The following is a 9480-nucleotide window of genomic DNA, read 5'->3' on the forward strand; positions in this document are numbered from 1 at the left end:
GATTACCCAAAGAAATGTTTCCTTCTGCTTGAAGGCAAAGCCACAGTCTTTCTTTTTTTCTTTTTTTTTTTTTTTTTTTGAGATGGAGTCTCAGGATCTCAGCTCACTGCAAGCTCCACCTCCCGGGTTCATGCCATTCTCCTGTCTCAACCTCCCAAGTAGCTGGGACTACAAGCGCCGACCACCGCGCCCAGCTAATTTTTTGTATTTTTAGTAGAGACGGGGTTTCACCGTGTTAGCCGGGATGGTCTCGAACTCCTGACCTCGTGATCTGCCCGCCTCGGCCTCCCAAAGTGCTGGGATTACAGGCGTGAGCCACCGTGCCTGGCAATTTTTGTATTTTTAGTAGAGAAGGGGTTTCACCATATTGGTCAGGCTGGTCTCAAACTCCTGACCTGAGGTGATCCACCTGTCTCGGCCTCCCAAAGTGCTGGGATTACAGGCATGAGCCACCATGCCTAGCAGAAAACCAGAGTCTTGTATGCTTTCAGTCAAGCACAGGTGGTCCCATTCTTGCTGGTCCTTGCCTTAGGAATGGGCATGTGCCCTGATGGGATGGGATGTAAAGGGAGAGCTCTCAGGTTTCTGGAGGAAGTGCTCTTTGCCCTTAAAAAGGGACACAAGGGCTGGCCTTGGTAGCTCATACTTGTAATCCCAGCATATTGGAAGGCCAAGATAGGAGGATCATTTGAGGCCAGGAGTTTGAGACCAGCCTGAGCAACATAGTGAGAGACCTCGTCTCTGCAAAAAAGAAAAAAATAAAAGAGGACACAAGGCCAGGCATGGTGGCACATAACTGTGGTTCCAGCTACTTGGGAGGTTGAGGCAGGAGGATTACTGGAGCCCAGGAGGTTGACGCTGAAGTGAATGATGATCGTGCCACTGCACTCCAGTCTGGGCAACATAGTGAGACCCTGTCTCTAAAAAAAGGACACAAGGAAATGACTGTCCTTCTCCCACTGGGCATTGGCATAACTGGATGTGAGGCCTGGGATAACCAGCCAGAGGATGAAGCCAAAACCTGAAAGAAATTAGAACCAAAAAAAGTCACACAGAAGCAGACCCACGGCCTGGACATCCTGCATCTTGAGCTGCCTGCTACAGAGTTCATGTTATGAAAAATAATAAATGCCCTTGCATCTGGCTCAAACTATTTTGAATAGGGATTTCTGATATTGCAGCCAAAGCATGCTAATACAGCTTGTTAGTTAAGATGATTACATCATGAATCCATGGTGAGTAAACTTTTGTAAGACCATTGAGTCACTCTGGTGTTGCAAGTATAGACGGATCTGATTGCCTAATTCCAGGAGGGTTAGGCCCTGACCTCAGTCATGACTACTTTCTGAATAGGCTTGGCACCAGGAATTGAGTGGGAGGAACCTAGGTGATTTAGGAGTTTAAACAAAAATAAAATATTCAATTTTAGAAGAAAAGATGTCCCAAGAAACTGCTCCATGATGGGTAGGAGATAAAAAAGTGGAAACAGGTACCTGAGCAGGAAAAACTATGTTCATGTTTTTATACTGGCTCTTGAGGTTTTAGTCTTGTGTTAGGAAAAGTGGATTTAGGATTAAAGTCTTCTGTCCATACACAATCTACAGCATTAAAAGATTTTACCCTATCAGATTGGCACACGCCTGTGGTCACAGCTACTCGGGAGGCTGGGGTGGGAGGATCACTTGAGCCTGGAAGTTGGAGGTTGCAGTGAGCCAAGATCAAGCCACTGCACTCCAGCCTGAGTGACAGAGTGAGACGCCTATCTCAATAAAAAAAAAAAAAAGATCTTACCCTATCAAAGATTCGAGTTCAGTGAAGATCCATTATAAAATACTTCCTCCTTCAAATACAGATGATGATAACAGGCATTGATGCAATACTCTTAGTAAGCATTGACTCTTGGTTGTTTTTAGTCAAAGATTTCTAATTCTGGCTCTATTGCTGAAAGACCATCTGGCCACCCATTATGGTACACAGGTTATATAACATGAATGCTATGGTTATTGACTGAAAGCCATTTTATAATGAGACACCCTATTGCTATTACATAAAAGTCAGTCTCAGCTATAGAACGAATTCTCGCTTGGTCAGTCACTGCAGTCCTACTAATCATGGAGGGAAAAGATGTTTCTCTCAGAAAATCTAAACCGAGTAGGAGAGCCCCAGGAGGTGCAAGCCTGGTTGCACATTAGAATTGGCTAGAAGTTTTAATAAATACTCATGATAGCCCTTGAACATATGAAAAGATGCTTGACCTCACTCCTAATAAGAGCAATGCAAAATAAAACTACTCGGAACATTTTTTTTCACCTATTAGATTGGCAAGAATCTAAAAGTTGGACATAAAATTTTATTAATATCCAGTTCTCGTCTACTTCTGAGAATATGGACTATACAATTTCCTGCACCCCCTGAATTTAGGCTTAGCGTGTGACTCATTCTGGCCCATAAAATATGAGCAGAATTAACATATTTTCCTCTGGGCTGAAGGATTTAATAGCTGGTGCTATTAAACAAACTATGGGGATTCTCCAGTTCTGTTCCCCAATTCAGCTACTAAGGGAGAAGGTGAAGTGTTCCATTTGGTGCAGCCTCAGGATGAGGGACTTCCACCAGCCTGGATCTGAGCCGCTGCACAGAGGAACATTGTCCTGTGTCAGAAATAGTTAAGCCACTGCTGCATAATCCCAGCCCATTGTGACACACGCTGTTGATGAAGCTGTGAGTAAACAGGTATTCTCCTATATTGCTGCAATAGTACAAAATGCTACAAGCGTCATGGAGGGCAATTTGACCATAGCTATAGATGCACATTTACCATTTAATCTATCATTTAATTCCACTTCTGGGAATTCATCCTACAGAAATGCCTGCATACATATGAAATGATGTATGTACAAAGTTATACATTATGGCATTGTTTGTAACAAGAGTTTGGAAATAAATAAGTATGGAGACTGGTTAAATAAACTATGGTCTATCTTCACAATGGAATAGTATGCAAATATAAAAAGAAACAAACAATAAGGAAACTCTCGAAATGCTGATGTGGAAATTGTTCCAGGATATATTGTTAGATTTTTAAAAAGCAAGATGGAGAAGAGTGGATATGTTTCCTTTAGTGTAAGAAAGGGGGAAAATAAAAATATTTTTGCTTACATAAACATTTGTGTGATACACAAGAGATGAATAGAAGTGGTTAACTATAGGGTCCTCCAAGTTGGATGGGATGGGAGCAGGACTTCTCAATAAATACCATTTGTATCACTTTATATTTGAACCATATTAATACATTACTTTTTTTTTTTAATATAGTACTCAGGTCTCCCTGCAGGCCAAATAAATAAATGAGTCTTCTGGGATCAGGACTGGGCTTTTTGTTGTTGTTGTTGTTTATGCTATGTAGGTGATCAAATGTTCAGTCAGCACTGAGAATCGGTGTTTTAAGCTTCAGTCTCAGACAAAACAGGATATCAGAGAGGCAGTTTTTGTGTTGTGGGTATGGGTAGTATTTGGCCTTTGCTCTGTGGTTCTAGAACCTAACTCTGATGGCTCAAGTAACCCTTCTGGTTGGAATACTATAACTAGATGAGGAAGCTCCATCTGGCACGGATGTTGACAGTGCTGTGGGATATGCCCGGATCATGTGCCAGGCTATCTGGAACTGAATACTCTGAACTAGAGAATTAGGCCAGACACAGAGATGAAGTAAGATGCAAACCAATACTGAATTTATCAGGGCTGTGTGGTTATAATCAGGGATCTTTTTTAGGGGAAGACATCTATTAGAAGTTGTGGTAGTAGGCTGGGCACGGTGGCTCACGCCTGTAATCCTATCACTTTGGGAGGCTGAGGCGGGCAGATCACAAGGTCAGGAGCTTGAGACCAGCTTGACCAACATGGTGAAACTCTGTCTCTACTAAAAATACAAATATTAGCCAGGCGTGGTGGCACATGCCTGTAATCCCAGCTACTCAGGAGGCTGAGGCAGGAGAATCGCTTGAGCATGGGAGGCGGAGGTTGCAGTGAGCCAAGATTGCGCCACTGCACTCCAGCCTGGGCAACAGGGCAAGACTCCGTCTCAAAAAAACAAAAAAAGAATTTGTGGTAGTGACCTTAAAAAAGTTCTGGGTCACACTGGGAGCAACACAAAAGGCACACATTCAATACAGAAGATTTTTGACCTAAAGTTGGCAAACAACGGCCCATGGGCCAAATCTTGCCCATCAACTCTACCTTTATGGCTTGTGGGCAAAGAGTGTTTTTTTGTTTGTTTGTTTGTTTTTTGAGATGGAGTTTCGCTCTTGTTGCCCAGGCTGGAGTGCAATGGCACGATCTTGGCTCACTGCAACCTCTGCCTCCTGGGTTCAAGCAATTCTCCTGCCTCAGCCTCCCAAGTAGCTGGGATTACAGGCATGTGCCACCACGCCTGGCTACTTTTGTATTTTTGGTAGAGACAGGGTTTCTCCATGTTGGTCAAGCTGGTCTCAAACTCCTGAACTCAGGTGATCCACTCGCCTCAGCCTCCCAAAGTATTAGGCGTGAGCCACCGCACCCAGACAAGAGTGGTTTTTACATCTTTAAACGGTTGGGGGAAAAATCAAAAGAATATCTCATGATACATGAAGATTATGTGAAATTCAAATTTCAGGGCCCATAAATAAAGTTTTCCTGGAATAAAGCTATACCTAAACCTATTGGGACAAAGTCACATATAGTGTGGCTGCTTTCCCACTACAATGGCAGAGTTGAGTAGTTGTGGCAGACACGTACCTGGCACACTCATCCCTTTGTGCTGCTGCTCAGTGCACTACAAGTTGGGAGTGCTGCAATTATAACTCAGCAGTATTTTGGCCAGGCATGGTGGCACACGCCTGTAATCCCAGCACTTTGGGAGGCTGAGGTGAGCAGATCACGAGGTCAGGAGTTCGAGACCAGCCTGATCAACATAGTGAAACCCCGTCTCTACTAAAAATACAAAAAATTAGCCAGGTGTGGTGGCGGGCGCCTATAGCCCCAGCTACTCAGGAGGCTGAGGTAGGGGAATCGTTTGAACCTGGGAGGCGGAGGTTGCCGTGAGCCGAGATCATGCCACTGCACTCCAGCCTGGCGACAGAGCAAGACTCCTTCTCAAAAAAAAAAAAAAAATTGCCAATGCATATTCTTGTATCAAAAGAAGAAAAGTGTAATTTTCTTTTTTTGAGACAGGGTCTCGCTGTCTCAATGCCCAGGCTGGAGTGCCGTGGTGTTAATCACAGCTAACTGCAGCCTTGACCTCCTGGGCTCAAGCAATTCTCCTACCTCAGCCTCCTGAGTAGCTGGGGCCACTATGCACAGCTAATTTTTAAAAATTTTTTGTAGAGATGGGGTCTTGCTATGTTGCCCAGGCTGGTCTCAAACTCCTGACCTCAAGTGATCCTCCTGCCCCAGCCTCCCAAAGTGCTGGGATTACAGGCATGAGCCACTGCACCAGGCCAGAAAAGTAGACTTTGAATGTCACACTTTCAAGGCAAAGTGTAGATTATTTTGTTACTGTATACAATTGCAAGGTCGGGGGCGCAGTGGCTCATACCTGTAATCCCAGCTACTTGGGAGGCTGAGGCAGAAGAATCACTTGAACCCGGGAGACGGAGGTTGCAGTAAGCCGAGATTGCACCACTGCACTCCAGCCTGGGTGACAGAGTAAAACTGTCTCAAAAAAAAAAAAAAAAAAAGCATACAATTGCAAAGTATTGTGTTTATTATGCAGTGACACTGTATCTGTGCTAAAAGAATAAAATGTGTGTTAACTTAGACTAAGCAGTCATCACAGTACTACCAATTTATAGGAAAGCAACAGTCAGAAAAATTGGAAAATTTTGGCTAGGTGCCGTGGCTCATGCCTGTAATCCCAACACTTTGGGAGGCTGAGGCAGGATAATTGCTTGAGCCCAGGAATTTGAGACCAGACTGGGCAACATAGCAAGACCCTGCCTGTACAAAAAAAATTTTTTTAATTAGGCAGGTGTGGTGACACATGCCTATAGTACCAGCTACTTGGGAGGCTGAGGTGGGAGAATCACTTGAGCCCTGGAGGTAGAGGCTGCAGTGAGCTGTGATCATGGCACTGCACTCCAACTTGGGTGCCAGAGTGAAACCCTGTCTCAAAAAAAAAAAAAAAAAAAAGAAAAGAAAAGAAAAAATGAAAATGAAACTGCAAAATTAAGTTTCCAAGGGACTTATGTGTTAGCCAAAGAAAGCTGCTTACTGGCGGTGAGTTCTTTAAATTGTGTTTGTCGTAGCAGAAGAAAAGTGTCCAGAGAAAAATGATTTTGAATGATTTTCCTTGATTATCAACGACTTGATAGATGTTATCATTAGTGCTCAATTGTTGTTGTTTATTTGAGGCATCAATGCTGAATATAAAATCACTGACGAATACATCTCTCTTGAATAGTGTGCATGGAATAACTACAGGCAATATTCTGAAAAGTTGATCGGGCATGGTGGCTCATGCTTGTAATCCTAACACTTTGGGAGGCCAAGGACAGCGGACTGCTTGAGCCCAGGAGTTCAAGACCAGCCTGGGCAACACAGTGGGCCCTCATCTCTAATAGACTTAACCTCTGCCAGGCACGGTGGCTCATGCCTGTAATCCAGCACTTTTGGAGGCTGACGCAGGCAGATCACCTGAGGTCGGGAGTTCGAGACCAGCCTGGCCAACAGGGTGAAACGCTGTCTCTACTACAAATACAAAAATTAGTCGGACGTGTTGGCACACACTTGTCATTCCAGCTGCTTGGGAGGCTGAGGCATGAGAGTCGCTTAAGCCTGGGAGGCAGAGGTTGCACTGAGCCAAGATCATGCCACTGCACTCCAGCCTGGGTGACAGAGTGAGACTCTGTCTCAAAAATAAATAAATAGGCTGGGCGCGGTGGCTCACACCTGTAATCCCAGCACTTTGGGAGGCCGAGGCAGGCGGATCACCTGAGGTCAGGAGTTCAAGACCAGCCTGCCCAACATAGTGAAACCCCGTGTCTACAAAAATACAAAAATTAGCCATGCATGTTGGCGCACGCCTGTAATCCCAGCTACTCAGGAGGCTGAGGCAGGAAAATCACTTGAACCCAGGAGGCAGATGTTGCAGTGAGCCGAGATCATGCCATTGCACTCTAGCCTGGGCGACAGAGCGAGACTCCATCTCAAAAAAACAAACAACAACAAAATAAATAAATAAAAGACTTGACCTCAGACCAGACGTGATGACCGGCTGAATTTAAGCATATTAGTCAGCAGAGGAAAAGAAACTAACCAGGATTCCCTCAGTAATGGCAAGTGAACAGGTAAGAGCCCAGCACCAAATCCCTGCCTTGCAGAGTTTTTACATACATATATGTGTGTGTGTGTGCATTATATATATACGTATTCTTTTTAAGTTGAGAAAACAATAATTCAGTATAACCCAAAGTGGATGCTAAGATGTGTAACAAGTGATGGTGGTAATCAAGTATGAAGCAGAAAAAGGCTTAGTTGAGCAAATTTATAAAGCCCTGGAAAATATAAGGTGTTTAGAGCCTATGGTTATTTATTACATTATTCATCTGAAACTAATCCATGATAAAAATATATATATATTTTTGAGACAGAGTCTCTCTCAGTCGCCCAGGCTGGCGTGCAGTGGCGCAATCTCAGTTCACTGCAACCTCTGCCTCCCAGGTTTAAGTGATTCTCCTGCCTCCGCCCCCCGAGTAGTTGGGACTACAGGCACACGCCACCATGCCTCGCTAATTTTTCTATTTTTAGTAGAGATGGGGTTTCACCACGCTGGTCTCAAACTCCTGACCTCAGGTGATCTGCCCGCCTTGGCCTCCCAAAGTGCTGGGATTACAGGTTTAAGCCACTGAGCCTGGCCCCCAAAAATATTTCAATCCACCACGTGTTATTGAACTAGAAGTGTTAACAGGGAATTTCATTTGCTCTCTTGTTTAACCATCACAAAACATGAATTTTTGTCAGAAATAGAAGCTAAATATTCTGACTTGTCCTACCATACGTCATTTCAATGATTTAGCAATGATTAGGTTTTATTACTTTTTTTTAAGCTCAGGGCCAAGATTGAAATTATTCAAAACAGATAAAAATCATTCTAAACCATTATTACTGAATAATTAATAGCTTTGGAGATTAGCTTTTGCTACAGACTTGATAATGTTTCCTTTTTTTTTTTTGAGACAGAGTCTTGCTCTGTTGCTTATATATATATATATATAAATATATATATATTTTTATCATGGATTAGTTTCAGATGAATAATGTAATAAATAACCATAGGCTGGAGTACAGTGGCGCGATCTCGGCTCACTGCAACCTCCGCCTCCCGGGTTCAAGCGATTCTCCTGCCTCAGCTTCCTGAGTAGCTGGGACTACAGGCATGCGCCACCATGTCTGGCCAATTTTTTGTATTTTTAGTAGAGACGGGGTTTCACCATGTTAGCCAGGATGGTCTCGATCTCCTGACCTCGTGATCTGCCCACCTCGGCCTCCCAAAGTGCTGCGATTACAGGAGTGAGCCACCATGCTGGGCCTGATGTTTCTTAATGAATTAAACCAAAAATTACAGGGCAAAAAAGTGCTTATACGCAAAATACATACTGTAGCAAAGTCAATGATAACTAACATTGTTTTAAATCACAAGTAATGTTAAGGCCAGGCATGGTGGCTCACACCTGTATTCCCAGCACTTTGGGAGGCCGAGGCAGGTGCATCACTTGAGGCCAAGAGTTCAAGACCAGTCTGGACAACATGGCGAAACTCTGTCTCTACTAAAAAATACAAAAATTAGCCAGGTGCAGTGGCATGCGCCTGTAATCCCAGCTACTTGGAAGGCTGAGACACAAGAATTGCATGAGTCTGGGAGGTAAAGGTTGCAGTGAGCTGAGATTGTGCCACTGCACTCTAGTCTGGGCAATAGGGCAAGACTTTGTCTCAAAAAAAAAAAAAAAGAAAAAAGAAAAAAGAAAACAAGTAATGTTAAGCTACTTTGTTTTGTTTTGTTTTGTTTTGAGACAGGGTCTTACTCTGTCGCCCAGGCCAGAGCGCAGTGGCATAATCGTAGTTCACTGCAGCCTTGAACTCCTGGGCTCAAGCAATCCTCCCATCTCATCCTTCCAAGTAGCTATGATCACAGGCACACACAACCATGCTAGGCTAATTAAAAAAAATTTTTTTTTTTTTTTGAGACTGAGTCTCACTCTGTCACCCAGGCTGGAGTGAAGTGGCGTGATCTCAGCTCACCACAACCTCCACCTCCCAGGTTCAAGCAATTCTTGTGCCTCAGCCTCTCGAGTAGCTGGGATTATAGGCAGACGTCACCTCACCTGGATAATTTTTGTATTTTTAGTAGAGACGGGGTTTTACCATGTTGGTCAGGCTGGTATCGAACTCCTGGCCTCAAGTGATCTACCTGCCTCAGCCTCCCAAAGTGCTGGGATTACAGGCGTG

This window comes from Pongo pygmaeus, chromosome 23 (assembly GCF_028885625.2).
Source record: "Pongo pygmaeus isolate AG05252 chromosome 23, NHGRI_mPonPyg2-v2.0_pri, whole genome shotgun sequence".
Classification (NCBI taxonomy): Eukaryota; Metazoa; Chordata; class Mammalia; order Primates; family Hominidae; genus Pongo; species Pongo pygmaeus.